Source organism: Ambystoma mexicanum, chromosome 6p (assembly GCF_040938575.1).
Source record: "Ambystoma mexicanum isolate Mex_15411 chromosome 6p, UKY_AmexF1_1, whole genome shotgun sequence".
NCBI lineage: Eukaryota > Metazoa > Chordata > Amphibia > Caudata > Ambystomatidae > Ambystoma > Ambystoma mexicanum.
In genome coordinates, this window is record NC_090935.1 from 17,829,756 (window position 1) to 17,852,235 (window position 22,480).

Sequence of the window (22,480 nt, forward strand, 5' to 3'; positions counted from 1 at the left end):
ATATGTATTGGGCACACTGCACAGGCAACATCATTCATTAACACAGAAGTAATTAATGTGTATTACAGAGATACGCTTCCATATGTAATGGGCACAACACAGCACAGGCAGCATCAATCATTAACACAGAAGTAATGAATGTGTATTACAGAGATAAGCTGCCATGTGTATTAGGCACATTGCACAGGCAGCATCAATCATTAACACAGAAGTAATAAATGTGTATTACAGAGATAAGCTGGCACATGTATTGGGCACACTGCACAGGTAGCATCAATCATTGACACAGAAGTTTTGAATGTGTATTAAAGAGATAAGCTGCCATATGTATTGGGCACACTGCACAGGCATCTTTCATTAACACAGAAGTAATGAATGTGTATTACAGAGATAAGCTGCCATATGTATTGGGCACACTGCACAGGCAGCATCAACCATTACCACAGAAGTAATGAATGTGTATTACAGAGATAAGCTGGCATATGTATTGGGCACACTGCACAGGCAGCATCACTCATTAACACAGAAGTAATGAATGTGTATTAGAGAGATAAGCTGGCATATGTATTGGGCACACTGCACAGGCAGCATCACTCATTAACACAGAAGTAATGAATGTGTATTACAGAGATAAGCTGGCACATGTATTGGGCACACTGCACAGGCAGCATCAATCATTAACACAGAAGTTTTGAATGTGTATTACAGAGATAAGCTGCCATATGTATTGGGCACACTGCACAGGCAGCATCAACCATTACCACAGAAGTAATGAATGTGTATTAGAGAGATAAGCTGGCATATGTATTGGGCACACTGCACAGGCAGCATCACTCATTAACACAGAAGTAATGAATGTGTATTACAGAGATAAGCTGGCACATGTATTGGGCACACTGCACATGCAGCATCAATCATTAACACAGAAGTAATGAATGTGTATTACAGAGATAAGCTGCCATATGTATTGGGCACACTTCAGAGGCAGCATCAACCATTACCACAGAAGTAATGAATGTGTATTAGAGAGATAAGCTGGCATATGTATTGGGCACACTGCACAGGCAGCATCACTCATTAACACAGAAGTAATGAATGTGTATTACAGAGATAAGCTGGCACATGTATTGGGCTCACTGCACAGGCAGCATCAATCATTAACACAGAAGTAATGAATGTGTATTTCAGAGATAAGCTGCCATATGTATTGGGCACACTGCACAGGCAGCATCAATCATTAACACAGAAGTAATTAATGTGTATTACAGAGATACGCTGCCATATGTATTGGGCACAACACTGCACAGGCAACATCATTCATTAACACAGAAGTAATGAATGTGTATTACAGAGATACACTTCCATATGTATTGGGCACACTGCACAGGCAACATCATTCATTAACACAGAAGTAATTAATGTGTATTACAGAGATACGCTTCCATATGTATTGGGCACAACACTGCACAGGCAACATCAACCATTACCACAGAAGTAATGAATGTGTATTAGAGAGATAAACTGCCTTATGTATTGGGCACAACACTGCAGAGGCAGCATCAGCCATTACCACAGAAGTAATGAATGTGTATTAGAGAGAAAAACTGGCATATGTATTGGGCACACTGCACAGGCAGCATCAATCATTACCACAGAAGTAATGAATGTGTATTAGAGAGATAAGCTGGCATATGTATTGGGCACACTGCACAGGCAGCATCACTCATTAACACAGAAGTAATTAATGTGTATTACAGAGATAAGCTGGCACATGTATTGGGCACACTGCACAGGCAGCATCAATCATTAACACAGAAGTAATGAATGTGTATTTCAGAGATAAGCTGCCATATGTATTGGGCACACTGCACAGGCAACATCATTCATTAACACAGAAGTAATGAATGTGTATTGCAGAGATATGCTTCCATATGTATTGGGCACACTGCACAGGCAACATCATTCATTAACACAGAAGTAATTAATGTGTATTACAGAGATACGCTTCCATATGTATTGGGCACAACACAGCACAGGCAGCATCAATCATTAACACAGAAGTAATGAATGTGTATTACAGAGATAAGCTGCCATGTGTATTAGGCACACTGCACAGGCAGCATCAATCATTAACACAGAAGTAATAAATGTGTATTACAGAGATAACCTGCCATATGTATTGGGCACACTGCACAGGCAGCATCATTCATTAACACAGAAGTAATGAATGTGTATTACAGAGATAAGCTGCCATATGTATTGGGCACACTGCACAGGCAGCACCAACCATTACCACAGAAGTAATGAATGTGTATTAGAGAGATAAGCTGGCATATGTATTGGGCACACTGCACAGGCAGCATCACTCATTAACACAGAAGTAATGAATGTGTATTACAGAGATAAGCTGGCACATGTATTGGGCACACTGCACAGGCAGCATCAATCATTGACACAGAAGTTTTGAATGTGTATTAAAGAGATAAGCTGCCATATGTATTGGGCACACTGCACAGGCGGCATCTTTCATTAACACAGAAGTAATGAATGTGTATTACAGAGATAAGCTGCCATATGTATTGGGCACACTGCATAGGCAGCATCAACCATTACCACAGAAGTAATGAATGTGTATCACAGAGATAAACTGCCATATGTATTGGGCACACTGCACAGGCAGCATCAATCATTAACACAGAAGTAATGAATGTGTATTAGAGAGATAAGCTGGCATATGTATTGGGCACACTGCACAAGCAGCATCAATCATTAACACAGAAGTAATGAATGTGTATTACAGAGAAAAACTGCCTTATGTATTGGGCACAATGCACAGGCAGCATCAATCATTAACACAGAAGTAATGAATGTGTATTAGAGAGATAAGCTGGCATATGTATTGGGCACACTGCACAAGCAGCATCAATCATTAACACAGAAGTAATGAATGTGTATCACAGAGATAAGCTGCCATATGTATTGGGCACACTGCACAGGCAGCATCAATCATTACCACAGAAGTAATGAATGTGTATCACAGAGATAAACTGCCATATGTATTGGGCACACTGCACAGGCAGCATCAATCATTAACACAGAAGTAATGAATGTGTATTAGAGAGATAAGCTGGCATATGTATTGGGCACACTGCACAAGCAGCATCAATCATTAACACAGAAGTAATGAATGTGTATTACAGAGATAAACTGCCTTATGTATTGGGCACAATGCACAGGCAGCATCAATCATTAACACAGAAGTAATGAATGTGTATTAGAGAGATAAGCTGGCATATGTATTGGGCACACTGCACAAGCAGCATCAATCATTAACACAGAAGTAATGAATGTGTATCACAGAGATAAGCTGCCATATGTATTGGGCACACTGCACAGGCAGCATCAATCATTAACACAGACGTAATGAATGTGTATTAGAGAGATAAGCTGGCATATGTATTGGGCACACTGCACAAGCAGCATCAATCATTAACACAGAAGTAATGAATGTGTATCACAGAGATAAGCTGCCATATGTATTGGGCACACTGCACAGGCAGCATCAATCATTAAAACATAAGTAATGAATGTGTATTAGAGAGATAAGCTGGCATATGTTTTGGGCACACTGCACAAGCAGCATCAATCATTAACACAAAAGTAATGAATGTGTATCACAGAGATAAGCTGGCATATGTATTGGGCACATTGCACAGGCAGCATCAATCATTAACACAGAAGTAATGAATGTGTGTTAGAGAGATAAACTGCCATATGTATTGGGCACACTGCACAGGCAGAATCAACCATTAACACAGAGGTAATGAATGTGTATTAGAGAGATAAACTGGCATATGTATTGGGCACACTGCACAAGCAGCATCAATCGTTAACACAGAAGTAATGAATGTGTATCACAGAGATAAGCTGCCATATGTATTGGGCACACTGCACAGGCAGCATCAATCATTAACACAGAAGTAATGCATGTGTATTACAGAGATAAACTGCCTTGTGTATTGGGCACACTGCACAGGCAGCATCAATCATTAACACAGAAGTAATGAATGTGTATTAGAGAGATAAGATGGCATATGTATTGGGCACACTGCACAAGCAGCATCAATCATTAACACAGAAGTAATGAATGTGTATCACAGAGATAAGCTGGCATATGTATTGGGCACACTGCACAGGCAGCATCAATCATTAACACAGAAGTAATGAATGTGTATTAGAGAGATAAACTGCCATATGTATTGGGCACACTGCACAGGCAGCATCAATCATTAACACAGAAGTAATGAATGTGTATTAGAGAGATACGCTGGCATATGTATTGGGCACACTGCACAAGCAGCATCAATCATTAACACAAAAGTAATGAATGTGTATCACAGAGATAAGCTGCCATGTGTATTGGGCACAATGCACAGGCAGCATCAATCATTAACACAGAAGTAATTAATGTGTATTACAGCGATAAACTGCCTTGTGTATTGGGCACACTGCACAGGCAGCATCAATCAATAACACAGAAGTAATGAATGTGTATTACAGAGATAAGCTGCCATGTGTATTGGGCACACTGCACAGGCAGCATCAACCATTACCTCAGAAGTAATGAATGTTTATTAGAGAGATAAACTGGCATATGTATTGGGCACACTGCACAGGCAGCATCGCTCATTAACACAGAAGTAATTAATGTGTATTACAGAGATAAGCTGGCACATGTATTGGGCACACTGCACAGGCAGCATCAATCATTAACACAGAAGTTTTGAATGTGTATTACAGAGATAAGCTGCCATATGTATTGGGCACACTGCACAGGCAGCATCATTCATTAACACAGAAGTAATAAATGTGTATTACAGAGATAAGCTGCCATATGTATTGGGCACACTGCACAGGCAGCATCAACCATTACCACAGAAGTAATGAATGTGTATTAGAGAGATAAGCTGGCATATGTATTGGGCACACTGCACAAGCAGCATCAATCATTAACACAAAAGTAATGAATGTGTATCACAGAGATAAGCTGCCATGTGTATTGGGCACACTGCACAGGCAGCATCAATCATTAACACAGAAGTAATTAATGTGTATTACAGAGATAAACTGCCTTGTGTATTGGGCACACTGCACAGGCAGCATCATTCATTAACACAGAAGTCATGAATGTGTATTACAGAGATAAGGTGCCATATGTACTGGACACACTGCACAGGCAGCATCAAACATTACCACAGAAGTAATGAATGTGTATTAGAGAGATAAGCTGGCATATGTATTGGGCACACTGCACAAGCAGCATCGCTCATTAACACAGAAGTAATGAATGTGTATTACAGAGATAAGCTGGCACATGTATTGGGCACACTGCACAGGCAGCATCAATCATTAACACAGAAGTAATGAATGTCTATTACAGAGATAAGCTGGCATATGTATTGGGCACACTGCACAAGCAGCATCGCTCATTAACACAGAAGTAATGAATGTGTATTACAGAGATAAGCTGCCATATGTATTGGGCACACTGCACAAGCAGCATCGCTCATTACCACAGAAGTAATGAATGTGTATTAGAGAGATAAGCTGGCATATGTATTGGGCACACTGCACAAGCAGCATCGCTCATTAACAGAGAAGTAATGAATGTGTATTACAGAGATAAGCTGGCATATGTATTGGGCACACTGCACAAGCAGCATCGCTCATTACCACAGAAGTAATGAATGTGTATTAGAGAGATAAGCTGGCATATGTATTGGGCACACTGCACAAGCAGCATCGCTCATTAACACAGAAGTAATGAATGTGTATTACAGAGATAAGCTGGCATATGTATTGGGCACACTGCACAGGCAGCATCAATCAATAACACAGAAGTTTTGAATGTGTATTACAGAGATAAGCTGCCATATGTATTGGGCACACTGCACAGGCAGCATCATTCATTAACACAGAAGTAATAAATGTGTATTACAGAGATAAGCTGCCATATGTATTGGGCACACTGCACAGGCAGCATCAACCATTACCACAGAAGTAATGAATGTGTATTAGAGAGATAAGCTGGCATATGTATTGGGCACACTGCACAGGCAGCATCACTCATTAACACAGAAGTAATGAATGTGTATTACAGAGATAAGCTGGCACATGTATTGGGCACACTGCACAGGCAGCATCAAACATTAACACAGAAGTAATGAATGTGTATTACAGAGATACGCTGCCATATGTATTGGGCACAACACTGCACAGGCAACATCATTCATTAACACAGAAGTAATGAATGTGTATTGCAGAGATATGCTTCCATATGTATTGGGCACACTGCACAGGCAACATCATTCATTAACACAGAAGTAATTAATGTGTATTACAGAGATACGCTTCCATATGTATTGGGCACAACACAGCACAGGCAGCATCAATCATTAACACAGAAGTAATGAATGTGTATTATAGAGATAAGCTGCCATGTGTATTAGGCACACTGCACAGGCAGCATCAATCATTAACACAGAAATAATAAATGTGTATTACAGAGATAAGCTGGCACATGTATTGGGCACACTGCACAGGCAGCATCAATCATTGACACAGAAGTTTTGAATGTGTATTAAAGAGATAAGCTGCCATATGTATTGGGCACACTGCACAGGCATCTTTCATTAACACAGAAGTAATGAATGTGTATTACAGAGATAAGCTGGCATATGTATTGGGCACACTGCACAGGCAGCATCACTCATTAACACAGAAGTAATGAATGTGTATCACAGAGATAAGCTGCCATATGTATTGGGCACACTGCACAGGCAGCATCAATCATTAACACAGAAGTAATGAATGTGTATTAGAGAGATAAGCTGGCATATGTATTGGGCACACTGCACAAGCAGCATCAATCATTAACACAGAAGTAATGAATGTGTATCACAGAGATAAGCTGGCATATGTATTGGGCACACTGCACAGGCAGCATCAATCATTAACACAGAAGTAATGAATGTGTATTAGAGAGATAAACTGCCATATGTATTGGGCACACTGCACAGGCAGCATCAATCATTAACACAGAAGTAATGCATGTGTATTAGAGAGATAAGCTGGCATATGTATTGGGCACACTGCACAGGCAGCATCAATCATTAACACAGAAGTAATGAATGTGTATCACAGAGATAAACGGCCATATGTATTGGGCACACTGCACAGGCAGCATCAATCATTAACACAGAAGTAATGAATGTGTATTAGAGAGATAAGCTGGCATATGTATTGGGCACACTGCACAAGCAGCATCAATCATTAACACAGAAGTAATGAATCTGTATTACACAGATAAACTGCCTTATGTAATGGGCACACTGCACAGGCAGCATCAATCATTAACACAGAAGTAATGAATGTGTATTGGAGAGATAAGCTCGCATATGTATTGGGCACACTGCACAAGCAGCATCAATCATTAACACAGAGGTAATGAATGTGTATCACAGAGATAAGCTGCCATATGTATTGGGCACACTGCACAGGCAGCATCAATCATTAAAACATAAGTAATTAATGTGTATTAGAGAGATAAGCTGGCATATGTTTTGGGCACACTGCACAAGCAGCATCAATCATTAACACAAAAGTAATGAATGTGTATCACAGAGATAAGCTGGCATATGTATTGGGCACATTGCACAGGCAGCATCAATCATTAACACAGAAGTAATGAATGTGTATTAGAGAGATAAACTGCCATATGTATTGGGCACACTGCACAGGCAGCATCAATCATTAACACAGAAGTAATGAATGTGTATTAGAGAGATAAACTGCCTTGTGTATTGGGCACACTGCACAGGCAGCATCAATCATTAACACAGAAGTAATGAATGTGTATTAGAGAGATAAGCTGGCATATGTATTGGGCACACTGCACAAGCAGCATCAATCATTAACACAGAAGTAATGAATGTGTATCACAGAGAGAAGCTGGCATATGTATTGGGCACACTGCACAGGCAGCATCAATCATTAACACAGAAGTAATGAATGTGTATTAGAGAGATAAACTGCCATATGTATTGGGCACACTGCACAGGCAGCATCAATCATTAACACAGAAGTAATGAATGTGTATTAGAGAGATAAACTGCCTTGTGTATTGGGCACACTGCACAGGCAGCATCAATCATTAACACAGAAGTAATGAATGTGTATTAGAGAGATAAACTGCCATATGTATTGGGCACACTGCACAGGCAGCATCAATCATTAACACAGAAGTAATGAATGTGTATTAGAGAGATAAGCTCGCATATGTATTGGGCACACTGCACAAGCAGCATCAATCATTAACACAGAGGTAATGAATGTGTATCACAGAGATAAGCTGCCATATGTATTGGGCACACTGCAAAGGCAGCATCAATCATTAAAACATAAGTAATTAATGTGTATTAGAGAGATAAGCTGGCATATGTTTTGGGCACACTGCACAAGCAGCATCAATCATTAACACAAAAGTAATGAATGTGTATCACAGAGATAAGCTGGCATATGTATTGGGCACATTGCACAGGCAGCATCAATCATTAACACAGAAGTAATGAATGTGTATTAGAGAGATAAACTGCCATATGTATTGGGCACACTGCACAGGCAGCATCAATCATTAACACAGAAGTAATGAATGTGTATTACAGAGATAAACTGCCTTGTGTATTGGGCACACTGCACAGGCAGCATCAATCATTAACACAGAAGTAATGAATGTGTATTAGAGAGATAAGCTGGCATATGTATTGGGCACACTGCACAAGCAGCATCAATCATTAACACAGAAGTAATGAATGTGTATCACAGAGAGAAGCTGGCATATGTATTGGGCACACTGCACAGGCAGCATCAATCATTAACACAGAAGTAATGAATGTGTATTAGAGAGATAAACTGCCATATGTATTGGGCACACTGCACAGGCAGCATCAATCATTAACACAGAAGTAATGAATGTGTATTAGAGAGATAAGCTGGCATATGTATTGGGCACACTGCACAAGCAGCATCAATCATTAACACAAAAGTAATGAATGTGTATCACAGAGATAAGCTGCCATGTGTATTGGGCACACTGCACAGGCAGCATCAATCATTAACACAGAAGTAATTAATGTGTATTACAGAGATAAACTGCCTTGTGTATTGGGCACACTGCACAGGCAGCATCAATCAATAACACAGAAGTAATGACTGGTATTACAGAGATAAGCTGCCATGTGTATTGGGCACACTGCACAGGCAGCATCAACCATTACCACAGAAGTAATGAATGTGTATTAGAGAGATAAACTGGCATATGTATTGGGCACACTGCACAGGCAGCATCGCTCATTAACACAGAAGTAATGAATGTGTATTACAGAGATAAGCTGGCACATGTATTGGGCACACTGCACAGGCAGCATCAATCATTAACACAGAAGTTTTGAATGTGTATTACAGAGATAAGCTGCCATATGTATTGGGCACACTGCACAGGCAGCATCATTCATTAACACAGAAGTAATAAATGTGTATTACAGAGATAAGCTGCCATGTGTATTGGGCACACTGCACAGGCAGCATCAACCATTACCACAGAAGTAATGAATGTGTATTAGAGAGATAAGCTGGCATATGTATTGGGCACACTGCACAAGCAGCATCAATCATTAACACAAAAGTAATGAATGTGTATCACAGAGATAAGCTGCCATGTGTATTGGGCACACTGCACAGGCAGCATCAATCATTAACACAGAAGTAATTAATATGTATTACAGAGATAAACTGCCTTGTGTATTGGGCACACTGCACAGGCAGCATCATTCATTAACACAGAAGTAATGAATGTGTATTACAGAGATAAGCTGCCATATGTATTGGACACACTGCACAGGCAGCATCAAACATTACCACAGAAGTAATGAATGTGTATTAGAGAGATAAGCTGGCATATGTATTGGGCACACTGCACAAGCAGCATCGCTCATTAACACAGAAGTAATGAATGTGTATTACAGAGATAAGCTGGCACATGTATTGGGCACACTGCACAGGCAGCATCAATCAATAACACAGAAGTTTTGAATGTGTATTACAGAGATAAGCTGCCATATGTATTGGGCACACTGCACAGGCGGCATCATTCATTAACACAGAAGTAATAAATGTGTATTACAGAGATAAGCTGCCATATGTATTGGGCACACTGCACAGGCAGCATCAACCATTACCACAGAAGTAATGAATGTGTATTAGAGAGATAAGCTGGCATATGTATTGGGCACACTGCACAGGCAGCATCACTCATTAACACAGAAGTAATGAATGTGTATTACAGAGATAAGCTGGCACATGTATTGGGCACACTGCACAGGCAGCATCAAACATTAACACAGAAGTAATGAATGTGTATTACAGAGATACGCTGCCATATGTATTGGGCACAACACTGCACAGGCAACATCATTCATTAACACAGAAGTAATGAATGTGTATTGCAGAGATATGCTTCCATATGTATTGGGCACACTGCACAGGCAACATCATTCATTAACACAGAAGTGATTAATGTGTATTACAGAGATACGCTTCCATATGTAATGGGCACAACACAGCACAGGCAGCATCAATCATTAACACAGAAGTAATGAATGTGTATTACAGAGATAAGCTGCCATGTGTATTAGGCACACTGCACAGGCAGCATCAATCATTAACACAGAAGTAATAAATGTGTATTACAGAGATAAGCTGCCATATGTATTGGGCACACTGCACAGGCAGCATCAATCATTAACACAGAAGTAATGAATGTGTATTAGAGAGATAAACTGGCATATGTATTGGGCACACTGCACAGGCAGCATCGCTCATTAACACAGAAGTAACGAATGTGTATTACAGAGATAAGCTGGCACATGTATTGGGCACACTGCACAGGCAGCATCAATCATTAACACAGAAGTAATGAATGTGTATCACAGAGATAAGCTGCCATATGTATTGGGCACACTGCACAGGCAGCATCAATCATTAACACAGAAGTAATGCATGTGTATTAGAGAGATAAGCTGGCATATGTATTGGGCACACTGCACAGGCAGCATCAATCATTAACACAGAAGTAATGAATGTGTATCACAGAGATAAACGGCCATATGTATTGGGCACACTGCACAGGCAGCATCAATCATTAACACAGAAGTAATGAATGTGTATTAGAGAGATAAGCTGGCATATGTATTGGGCACACTGCACAAGCAGCATCAATCATTAACACAGAAGTAATGAATCTGTATTACAGAGATAAACTGCCTTATGTAATGGGCACACTGCACAGGCAGCATCAATCATTAACACAGAAGTAATGAATGTGTATTGGAGAGATAAGCTCGCATATGTATTGGGCACACTGCACAAGCAGCATCAATCATTAACACAGAGGTAATGAATGTGTATCACAGAGATAAGCTGCCATATGTATTGGGCACACTGCACAGGCAGCATCAATCATTAAAACATAAGTAATTAATGTGTATTAGAGAGATAAGCTGGCATATGTTTTGGGCACACTGCACAAGCAGCATCAATCATTAACACAAAAGTAATGAATGTGTATCACAGAGATAAGCTGGCATATGTATTGGGCACATTGCACAGGCAGCATCAATCATTAACACAGAAGTAATGAATGTGTATTAGAGAGATAAACTGCCATATGTATTGGGCACACTGCACAGGCAGCATCAATCATTAACACAGAAGTAATGAATGTGTATTAGAGAGATAAACTGCCTTGTGTATTGGGCACACTGCACAGGCAGCATCAATCATTAACACAGAAGTAATGAATGTGTATTAGAGAGATAAGCTGGCATATGTATTGGGCACACTGCACAAGCAGCATCAATCATTAACACAGAAGTAATGAATGTGTATCACAGAGAGAAGCTGGCATATGTATTGGGCACACTGCACAGGCAGCATCAATCATTAACACAGAAGTAATGAATGTGTATTAGAGAGATAAACTGCCATATGTATTGGGCACACTGCACAGGCAGCATCAATCATTAACACAGAAGTAATGAATGTGTATTAGAGAGATAAACTGCCTTGTGTATTGGGCACACTGCACAGGCAGCATCAATCATTAACACAGAAGTAATGAATGTGTATTAGAGAGATAAACTGCCATATGTATTGGGCACACTGCACAGGCAGCATCAATCATTAACACAGAAGTAATGAATGTGTATTAGAGAGATAAGCTCGCATATGTATTGGGCACACTGCACAAGCAGCATCAATCATTAACACAGAGGTAATGAATGTGTATCACAGAGATAAGCTGCCATATGTATTGGGCACACTGCACAGGCAGCATCAATCATTAAAACATAAGTAATTAATGTGTATTAGAGAGATAAGCTGGCATATGTTTTGGGCACACTGCACAAGCAGCATCAATCATTAACACAAAAGTAATGAATGTGTATCACAGAGATAAGCTGGCATATGTATTGGGCACATTGCACAGGCAGCATCAATCATTAACACAGAAGTAATGAATGTGTATTAGAGAGATAAACTGCCATATGTATTGGGCACACTGCACAGGCAGCATCAATCATTAACACAGAAGTAATGAATGTGTATTACAGAGATAAACTGCCTTGCGTATTGGGCACACTGCACAGGCAGCATCAATCATTAACACAGAAGTAATGAATGTGTATTAGAGAGATAAGCTGGCATATGTATTGGGCACACTGCACAAGCAGCATCAATCATTAACACAGAAGTAATGAATGTGTATCACAGAGAGAAGCTGGCATATGTATTGGGCACACTGCACAGGCAGCATCAATCATTAACACAGAAGTAATGAATGTGTATTAGAGAGATAAACTGCCATATGTATTGGGCACACTGCACAGGCAGCATCAATCATTAACACAGAAGTAATGAATGTGTATTAGAGAGATAAGCTGGCATATGTATTGGGCACACTGCACAAGCAGCATCAATCATTAACACAAAAGTAATGAATGTGTATCACAGAGATAAGCTGCCATGTGTATTGGGCACACTGCACAGGCAGCATCAATCATTAACACAGAAGTAATTAATGTGTATTAAAGAGATAAACTGCCTTGTGTATTGGGCACACTGCACAGGCAGCATCAATCAATAACACAGAAGTAATGAATGTGTATTACAGAGATAAGCTGCCATGTGTATTGGGCACACTGCACAGGCAGCATCAACCATTACCACAGAAGTAATGAATGTGTATTAGAGAGATAAACTGGCATATGTATTGGGCACACTGCACAGGCAGCATCGCTCATTAACACAGAAGTAATGAATGTGTATTACAGAGATAAGCTGGCACATGTATTGGGCACACTGCACAGGCAGCATCAATCATTAACACAGAAGTTTTGAATGTGTATTACAGAGATAAGCTGCCATATGTATTGGGCACACTGCACAGGCAGCATCATTCATTAACACAGAAGTAATAAATGTGTATTACAGAGATAAGCTGCCATGTGTATTGGGCACACTGCACAGGCAGCATCAACCATTACCACAGAAGTAATGAATGTGTATTAGAGAGATAAGCTGGCATATGTATTGGGCACACTGCACAAGCAGCATCAATCATTAACACAAAAGTAATGAATGTGTATCACAGAGATAAGCTGCCATGTGTATTGGGCACACTGCACAGGCAGCATCAATCATTAACACAGAAGTAATTAATATGTATTACAGAGATAAACTGCCTTGTGTATTGGGCACACTGCACAGGCAGCATCATTCATTAACACAGAAGTAATGAATGTGTATTACAGAGATAAGCTGCCATATGTATTGGACACACTGCACAGGCAGCATCAAACATTACCACAGAAGTAATGAATGTGTATTAGAGAGATAAGCTGGCATATGTATTGGGCACACTGCACAAGCAGCATCGCTCATTAACACAGAAGTAATGAATGTGTATTACAGAGATAAGCTGGCACATGTATTGGGCACACTGCACAGGCAGCATCAATCAATAACACAGAAGTTTTGAATGTGTATTACAGAGATAAGCTGCCATATGTATTGGGCACACTGCACAGGCAGCATCATTCATTAACACAGAAGTAATAAATGTGTATTACAGAGATAAGCTGCCATATGTATTGGGCACACTGCACAGGCAGCATCAACCATTACCACAGAAGTAATGAATGTGTATTAGAGAGATAAGCTGGCATATGTATTGGGCACACTGCACAGGCAGCATCACTCATTAACACAGAAGTAATGAATGTGTATTACAGAGATAAGCTGGCACATGTATTGGGCACACTGCACAGGCAGCATCAAACATTAACACAGAAGTAATGAATGTGTATTACAGAGATACGCTGCCATATGTATTGGGCACAACACTGCACAGGCAACATCATTCATTAACACAGAAGTAATGAATGTGTATTGCAGAGATATGCTTCCATATGTATTGGGCACACTGCACAGGCAACATCATTCATTAACACAGAAGTGATTAATGTGTATTACAGAGATACGCTTCCATATGTAATGGGCACAACACAGCACAGGCAGCATCAATCATTAACACAGAAGTAATGAATGTGTATTACAGAGATAAGCTGCCATGTGTATTAGGCACACTGCACAGGCAGCATCAATCATTAACACAGAAGTAATAAATGTGTATTACAGAGATAAGCTGCCATATGTATTGGGCACACTGCACAGGCAGCATCAACCATTACCACAGAAGTAATGAATGTGTATTAGAGAGATAAGCTGGCATATGTATTGGGCACACTGCACAGGCAGCATCACTCATTAACACAGAAGTAATGAATGTGTATTACAGAGATAAGCTGGCACATGTATTGGGCACACTGCACAGGCAGCATCAAACATTAACACAGAAGTAATGAATGTGTATTACAGAGATACGCTGCCATATGTATTGGGCACAACACTGCACAGGCAACATCATTCATTAACACAGAAGTAATGAATGTGTATTGCAGAGATATGCTTCCATATGTATTGGGCACACTGCACAGGCAACATCATTCATTAACACAGAAGTAATTAATGTGTATTACAGAGATACGCTTCCATATGTAATGGGCACAACACAGCACAGGCAGCATCAATCATTAACACAGAAGTAATGAATGTGTATTACAGAGATAAGCTGCCATGTGTATTAGGCACACTGCACAGGCAGCATCAATCATTAACACAGAAGTAATAAATGTGTATTACAGAGATAAGCTGGCACATGTATTGGGCACACTGCACAGGTAGCATCAATCATTGACACAGAAGTTTTGAATGTGTATTAAAGAGATAAGCTGCCATTTGTATTGGGCACACTGCACAGGCATCTTTCATTAACACAGAAGTAATGAATGTGTATTACAGAGATAAGCTGCCATATGTATTGGGCACACTGCACAGGCAGCATCAACCATTACCACAGAAGTAATGAATGTGTATTACAGAGATAAGCTGGCATATGTATTGGGCACACTGCACAGGCAGCATCACTCATTAACACAGAAGTAATGAATGTGTATTAGAGAGATAAGCTGGCATATGTATTGGGCACACTGCACAGGCAGCATCACTCATTAACACAGAAGTAATGAATGTGTATTACAGAGATAAGCTGGCACATGTATTGGGCACACTGCACAGGCAGCATCAATCATTAACACAGAAGTTTTGAATGTGTATTACAGAGATAAGCTGCCATATGTATTGGGCACACTGCACAGGCAGCATCAACCATTACCACAGAAGTAATGAATGTGTATTAGAGAGATAAGCTGGCATATGTATTGGGCACACTGCACAGGCAGCATCACTCATTAACACAGAAGTAATGAATGTGTATTACAGAGATAAGCTGGCACATGTATTGGGCACACTGCACATGCAGCATCAATCATTAACACAGAAGTAATGAATGTGTATTACAGAGATAAGCTGCCATATGTATTGGGCACACTTCAGAGGCAGCATCAACCATTACCACAGAAGTAATGAATGTGTATTAGAGAGATAAGCTGGCATATGTATTGGGCACACTGCACAGGCAGCATCACTCATTAACACAGAAGTAATGAATGTGTATTACAGAGATAAGCTGGCACATGTATTGGGCTCACTGCACAGGCAGCATCAATCATTAACACAGAAGTAATGAATGTGTATTTCAGAGATAAGCTGCCATATGTATTGGGCACACTGCACAGGCAGCATCAATCATTAACACAGAAGTAATTAATGTGTATTACAGAGATACGCTGCCATATGTATTGGGCACAACACTGCACAGGCAACATCATTCATTAACACAGAAGTAATGAATGTGTATTACAGAGATACACTTCCATATGTATTGGGCACACTGCACAGGCAACATCATTCATTAACACAGAAGTAATTAATGTGTATTACAGAGATACGCTTCCATATGTATTGGGCACAACACTGCACAGGCAACATCAACCATTACCACAGAAGTAATGAATGTGTATTAGAGAGATAAACTGCCTTATGTATTGGGCACAACACTGCAGAGGCAGCATCAGCCATTACCACAGAAGTAATGAATGTGTATTAGAGAGAAAAACTGGCATATGTATTGGGCACACTGCACAGGCAGCATCAATCATTACCACAGAAGTAATGAATGTGTATTAGAGAGATAAGCTGGCATATGTATTGGGCACACTGCACAGGCAGCATCACTCATTAACACAGAAGTAATTAATGTGTATTACAGAGATAAGCTGGCACATGTACTGGGCACACTGCACAGGCAGCATCAATCATTAACACAGAAGTAATGAATGTGTATTTCAGAGATAAGCTGCCATATGTATTGGGCACACTGCACATGCAACATCATTCATTAACACAGAAGTAATGAATGTGTATTGCAGAGATATGCTTCCATATGTATTGGGCACACTGCACAGGCAACATCATTCATTAACACAGAAGTAATTAATGTGTATTACAGAGATACGCTTCCATATGTATTGGGCACAACACAGCACAGGCAGCATCAATCATTAACACAGAAGTAATGAATGTGTATTACAGAGATAAGCTGCCATGTGTATTAGGCACACTGCACAGGCAGCATCAATCATTAACACAGAAGTAATAAATGTGTATTACAGAGATAACCTGCCATATGTATTGGGCACACTGCACAGGCAGCATCATTCATTAACACAGAAGTAATGAATGTGTATTACAGAGATAAGCTGCCATATGTATTGGGCACACTGCACAGGCAGCACCAACCATTACCACAGAAGTAATGAATGTGTATTAGAGAGATAAGCTGGCATATGTATTGGGCACACTGCACAGGCAGCATCACTCATTAACACAGAAGTAATGAATGTGTATTACAGAGATAAGCTGGCACATGTATTGGGCACACTGCACAGGCAGCATCAATCATTGACACAGAAGTTTTGAATGTGTATTAAAGAGATAAGCTGCCATATGTATTGGGCACACTGCACAGGCGGCATCTTTCATTAACACAGAAGTAATGAATGTGTATTACAGAGATAAGCTGCCATATGTATTGGGCACACTGCATAGGCAGCATCAACCATTACCACAGAAGTAATGAATGTGTATCACAGAGATAAACTGCCATATGTATTGGGCACACTGCACAGGCAGCATCAATCATTAACACAGAAGTAATGAATGTGTATTAGAGAGATAAGCTGGCATATGTATTGGGCACACTGCACAAGCAGCATCAATCATTAACACAGAAGTAATGAATGTGTATTACAGAGAAAAACTGCCTTATGTATTGGGCACAATGCACAGGCAGCATCAATCATTAACACAGAAGTAATGAATGTGTATTAGAGAGATAAGCTGGCATATGTATTGGGCACACTGCACAAGCAGCATCAATCATTAACACAGAAGTAATGAATGTGTATCACAGAGATAAGCTGCCATATGTATTGGGCACACTGCACAGGCAGCATCAATCATTACCACAGAAGTAATGAATGTGTATCACAGAGATAAACTGCCATATGTATTGGGCACACTGCACAGGCAGCATCAATCATTAACACAGAAGTAATGAATGTGTATTAGAGAGATAAGCTGGCATATGTATTGGGCACACTGCACAAGCAGCATCAATCATTAACACAGAAGTAATGAATGTGTATTACAGAGATAAACTGCCTTATGTATTGGGCACAATGCACAGGCAGCATCAATCATTAACACAGAAGTAATGAATGTGTATTAGAGAGATAAGCTGGCATATGTATTGGGCACACTGCACAAGCAGCATCAATCATTAACACAGAAGTAATGAATGTGTATCACAGAGATAAGCTGCCATATGTATTGGGCACACTGCACAGGCAGCATCAATCATTAACACAGAAGTAATGAATGTGTATTAGAGAGATAAGCTGGCATATGTATTGGGCACACTGCACAAGCAGCATCAATCATTAACACAGAAGTAATGAATGTGTATCACAGAGATAAGCTGCCATATGTATTGGGCACACTGCACAGGCAGCATCAATCATTAAAACATAAGTAATGAATGTGTATTAGAGAGATAAGCTGGCATATGTTTTGGGCACACTGCACAAGCAGCATCAATCATTAACACAAAAGTAATGAATGTGTATCACAGAGATAAGCTGGCATATGTATTGGGCACATTGCACAGGCAGCATCAATCATTAACACAGAAGTAATGAATGTGTATTAGAGAGATAAACTGCCATATGTATTGGGCACACTGCACAGGCAGAATCAACCATTAACACAGAGGTAATGAATGTGTATTAGAGAGATAAACTGGCATATGTATTGGGCACATTGCACAAGCAGCATCAATCGTTAACACAGAAGTAATGAATGTGTATCACAGAGATAAGCTGCCATATGTATTGGGCACACTGCACAGGCAGCATCAATCATTAACACAGAAGTAATGCATGTGTATTACAGAGATAAACTGCCTTGTGTATTGGGCACACTGCACAGGCAGCATCAATCATTAACACAGAAGTAATGAATGTGTATTAGAGAGATAAGCTGGCATATGTATTGGGCACACTGCACAAGCAGCATCAATCATTAACACAGAAGTAATGAATGTGTATCACAGAGATAAGCTGGCATATGTATTGGGCACACTGCACAGGCAGCATCAATCATTAACACAGAAGTAATGAATGTGTATTAGAGAGATAAACTGCCATATGTATTGGGCACACTGCACAGGCAGCATCAATCATTAACACAGAAGTAATGAATGTGTATTAGAGAGATACGCTGGCATATGTATTGGGCACACTGCACAAGCAGCATCAATCATTAACACAAAAGTAATGAATGTGTATCACAGAGATAAGCTGCCATGTGTATTGGGCACAATGCACAGGCAGCATCAATCATTAACACAGAAGTAATTAATGTGTATTACAGCGATAAACTGCCTTGTGTATTGGGCACACTGCACAGGCAGCATCAATCAATAACACAGAAGTAATGAATGTGTATTACAGAGATAAGCTGCCATGTGTATTGGGCACACTGCACAGGCAGCATCAACCATTACCTCAGAAGTAATGAATGTTTATTAGAGAGATAAACTGGCATATGTATTGGGCACACTGCACAGGCAGCATAGCTCATTAACACAGAAGTAATTAATGTGTATTACAGAGATAAGCTGACACATGTATTGGGCACACTGCACAGGCAGCATCAATCATTAACACAGAAGTTTTGAATGTGTATTACAGAGATAAGCTGCCATATGTATTGGGCACACTGCACAGGCAGCATCATTCATTAACACAGAAGTAATAAATGTGTATTACAGAGATAAGCTGCCATATGTATTGGGCACACTGCACAGGCAGCATCAACCATTACCACAGAAGTAATGAATGTGTATTAGAGAGATAAGCTGGCATATGTATTGGGCACACTGCACAAGCAGCATCAATCATTAACACAAAAGTAATGAATGTGTATCACAGAGATAAGCTGCCATGTGTATTGGGCACACTGCACAGGCAGCATCAATCATTAACACAGAAGTAATTAATGTGTATTACAGAGATAAACTGCCTTGTGTATTGGGCACACTGCACAGGCAGCATCATTCATTAACACAGAAGTCATGAATGTGTATTACAGAGATAAGGTGCCATATGTACTGGACACACTGCACAGGCAGCATCAAACATTACCACAGAAGTAATGAATGTGTATTAGAGAGATAAGCTGGCATATGTATTGGGCACACTGCACAAGCAGCATCGCTCATTAACACAGAAGTAATGAATGTGTATTACAGAGATAAGCTGGCACATGTATTGGGCACACTGCACAGGCAGCATCAATCATTAACACAGAAGTAATGAATGTGTATTACAGAGATAAGCTGGCATATGTATTGGGCACACTGCACAAGCAGCATCGCTCATTAACACAGAAGTAATGAATGTGTATTACAGAGATAAGCTGCCATATGTATTGGGCACACTGCACAAGCAGCATCGCTCATTACCACAGAAGTAATGAATGTGTATTAGAGAGATAAGCTGGCATATGTATTGGGCACACTGCACAAGCAGCATCGCTCATTAACACAGAAGTAATGAATGTGTATTACAGAGATAAGCTGGCATATGTATTGGGCACACTGCACAAGCAGCATCGCTCATTACCACAGAAGTAATGAATGTGTATTAGAGAGATAAGCTGGCATATGTATTGGGCACACTGCACAAGCAGCATCGCTCATTAACACAGAAGTAATGAATGTGTATTACAGAGATAAGCTGGCATATGTATTGGGCACACTGCACAGGCAGCATCAATCAATAACACAGAAGTTTTGAATGTGTATTACAGAGATAAGCTGCCATATGTATTGGGCACACTGCACAGGCAGCATCATTCATTAACACAGAAGTAATAAATGTGTATTACAGAGATAAGCTGCCATATGTATTGGGCACACTGCACAGGCAGCATCAACCATTACCACAGAAGTAATGAATGTGTATTAGAGAGATAAGCTGGCATATGTATTGGGCACACTGCACAGGCAGCATCACTCATTAACACAGAAGTAATGAATGTGTATTACAGAGATAAGCTGGCACATGTATTGGGCACACTGCACAGGCAGCATCAAACATTAACACAGAAGTAATGAATGTGTATTACAGAGATACGCTGCCATATGTATTGGGCACAACACTGCACAGGCAACATCATTCATTAACACAGAAGTAATGAATGTGTATTGCAGAGATATGCTTCCATATGTATTGGGCACACTGCACAGGCAACATCATTCATTAACACAGAAGTAATTAATGTGTATTACAGAGATACGCTTCCATATGTATTGGGCACAACACAGCACAGGCAGCATCAATCATTAACACAGAAGTAATGAATGTGTATTATAGAGATAAGCTGCCATGTGTATTAGGCACACTGCACAGGCAGCATCAATCATTAACACAGAAATAATAAATGTGTATTACAGAGATAAGCTGGCACATGTATTGGGCACACTGCACAGGCAGCATCAATCATTGACACAGAAGTTTTGAATGTGTATTAAAGAGATAAGCTGCCATATGTATTGGGCACACTGCACAGGCATCTTTCATTAACACAGAAGTAATGAATGTGTATTACAGAGATAAGCTGGCATATGTATTGGGCACACTGCACAGGCAGCATCACTCATTAACACAGAAGTAATGAATGTGTATTAGAGAGATAAGCTGGCATATCTATTGGGCACACTGCACAGGCAGCATCAACCATTACCACAGAAGTAATGAATGTGTATTAGAGAGATAAGCTGGCATATGTATTGGGCACACTGCACAGGCAGCATCACTCATTAACACAGAAGTAATGAATGTGTATTACAGAGATAAGCTGGCACATGTATTGGGCACACTGCACAGGCAGCATCAATCATTAACACAGAAGTTTTGAATGTGTATTACAGAGATAAGCTGCCATATGTATTGGGCACACTGCACAGGCAGCATCAACCATTACCACAGAAGTAATGAATGTGTATTAGAGAGATAAGCTGGCATATGTATTGGGCACACTGCACAGGCAGCATCACTCATTAACACAGAAGTAATGAATGTGTATTACAGAGATAAGCTGGCACATGTATTGGGCACACTGCACAGGCAGCATCAATCATTAACACAGAAATTTTGAATGTGTATTACAGAGATAAGCTGGCATATGTATTGGGCACACTGCACAGGCAGCATCACTC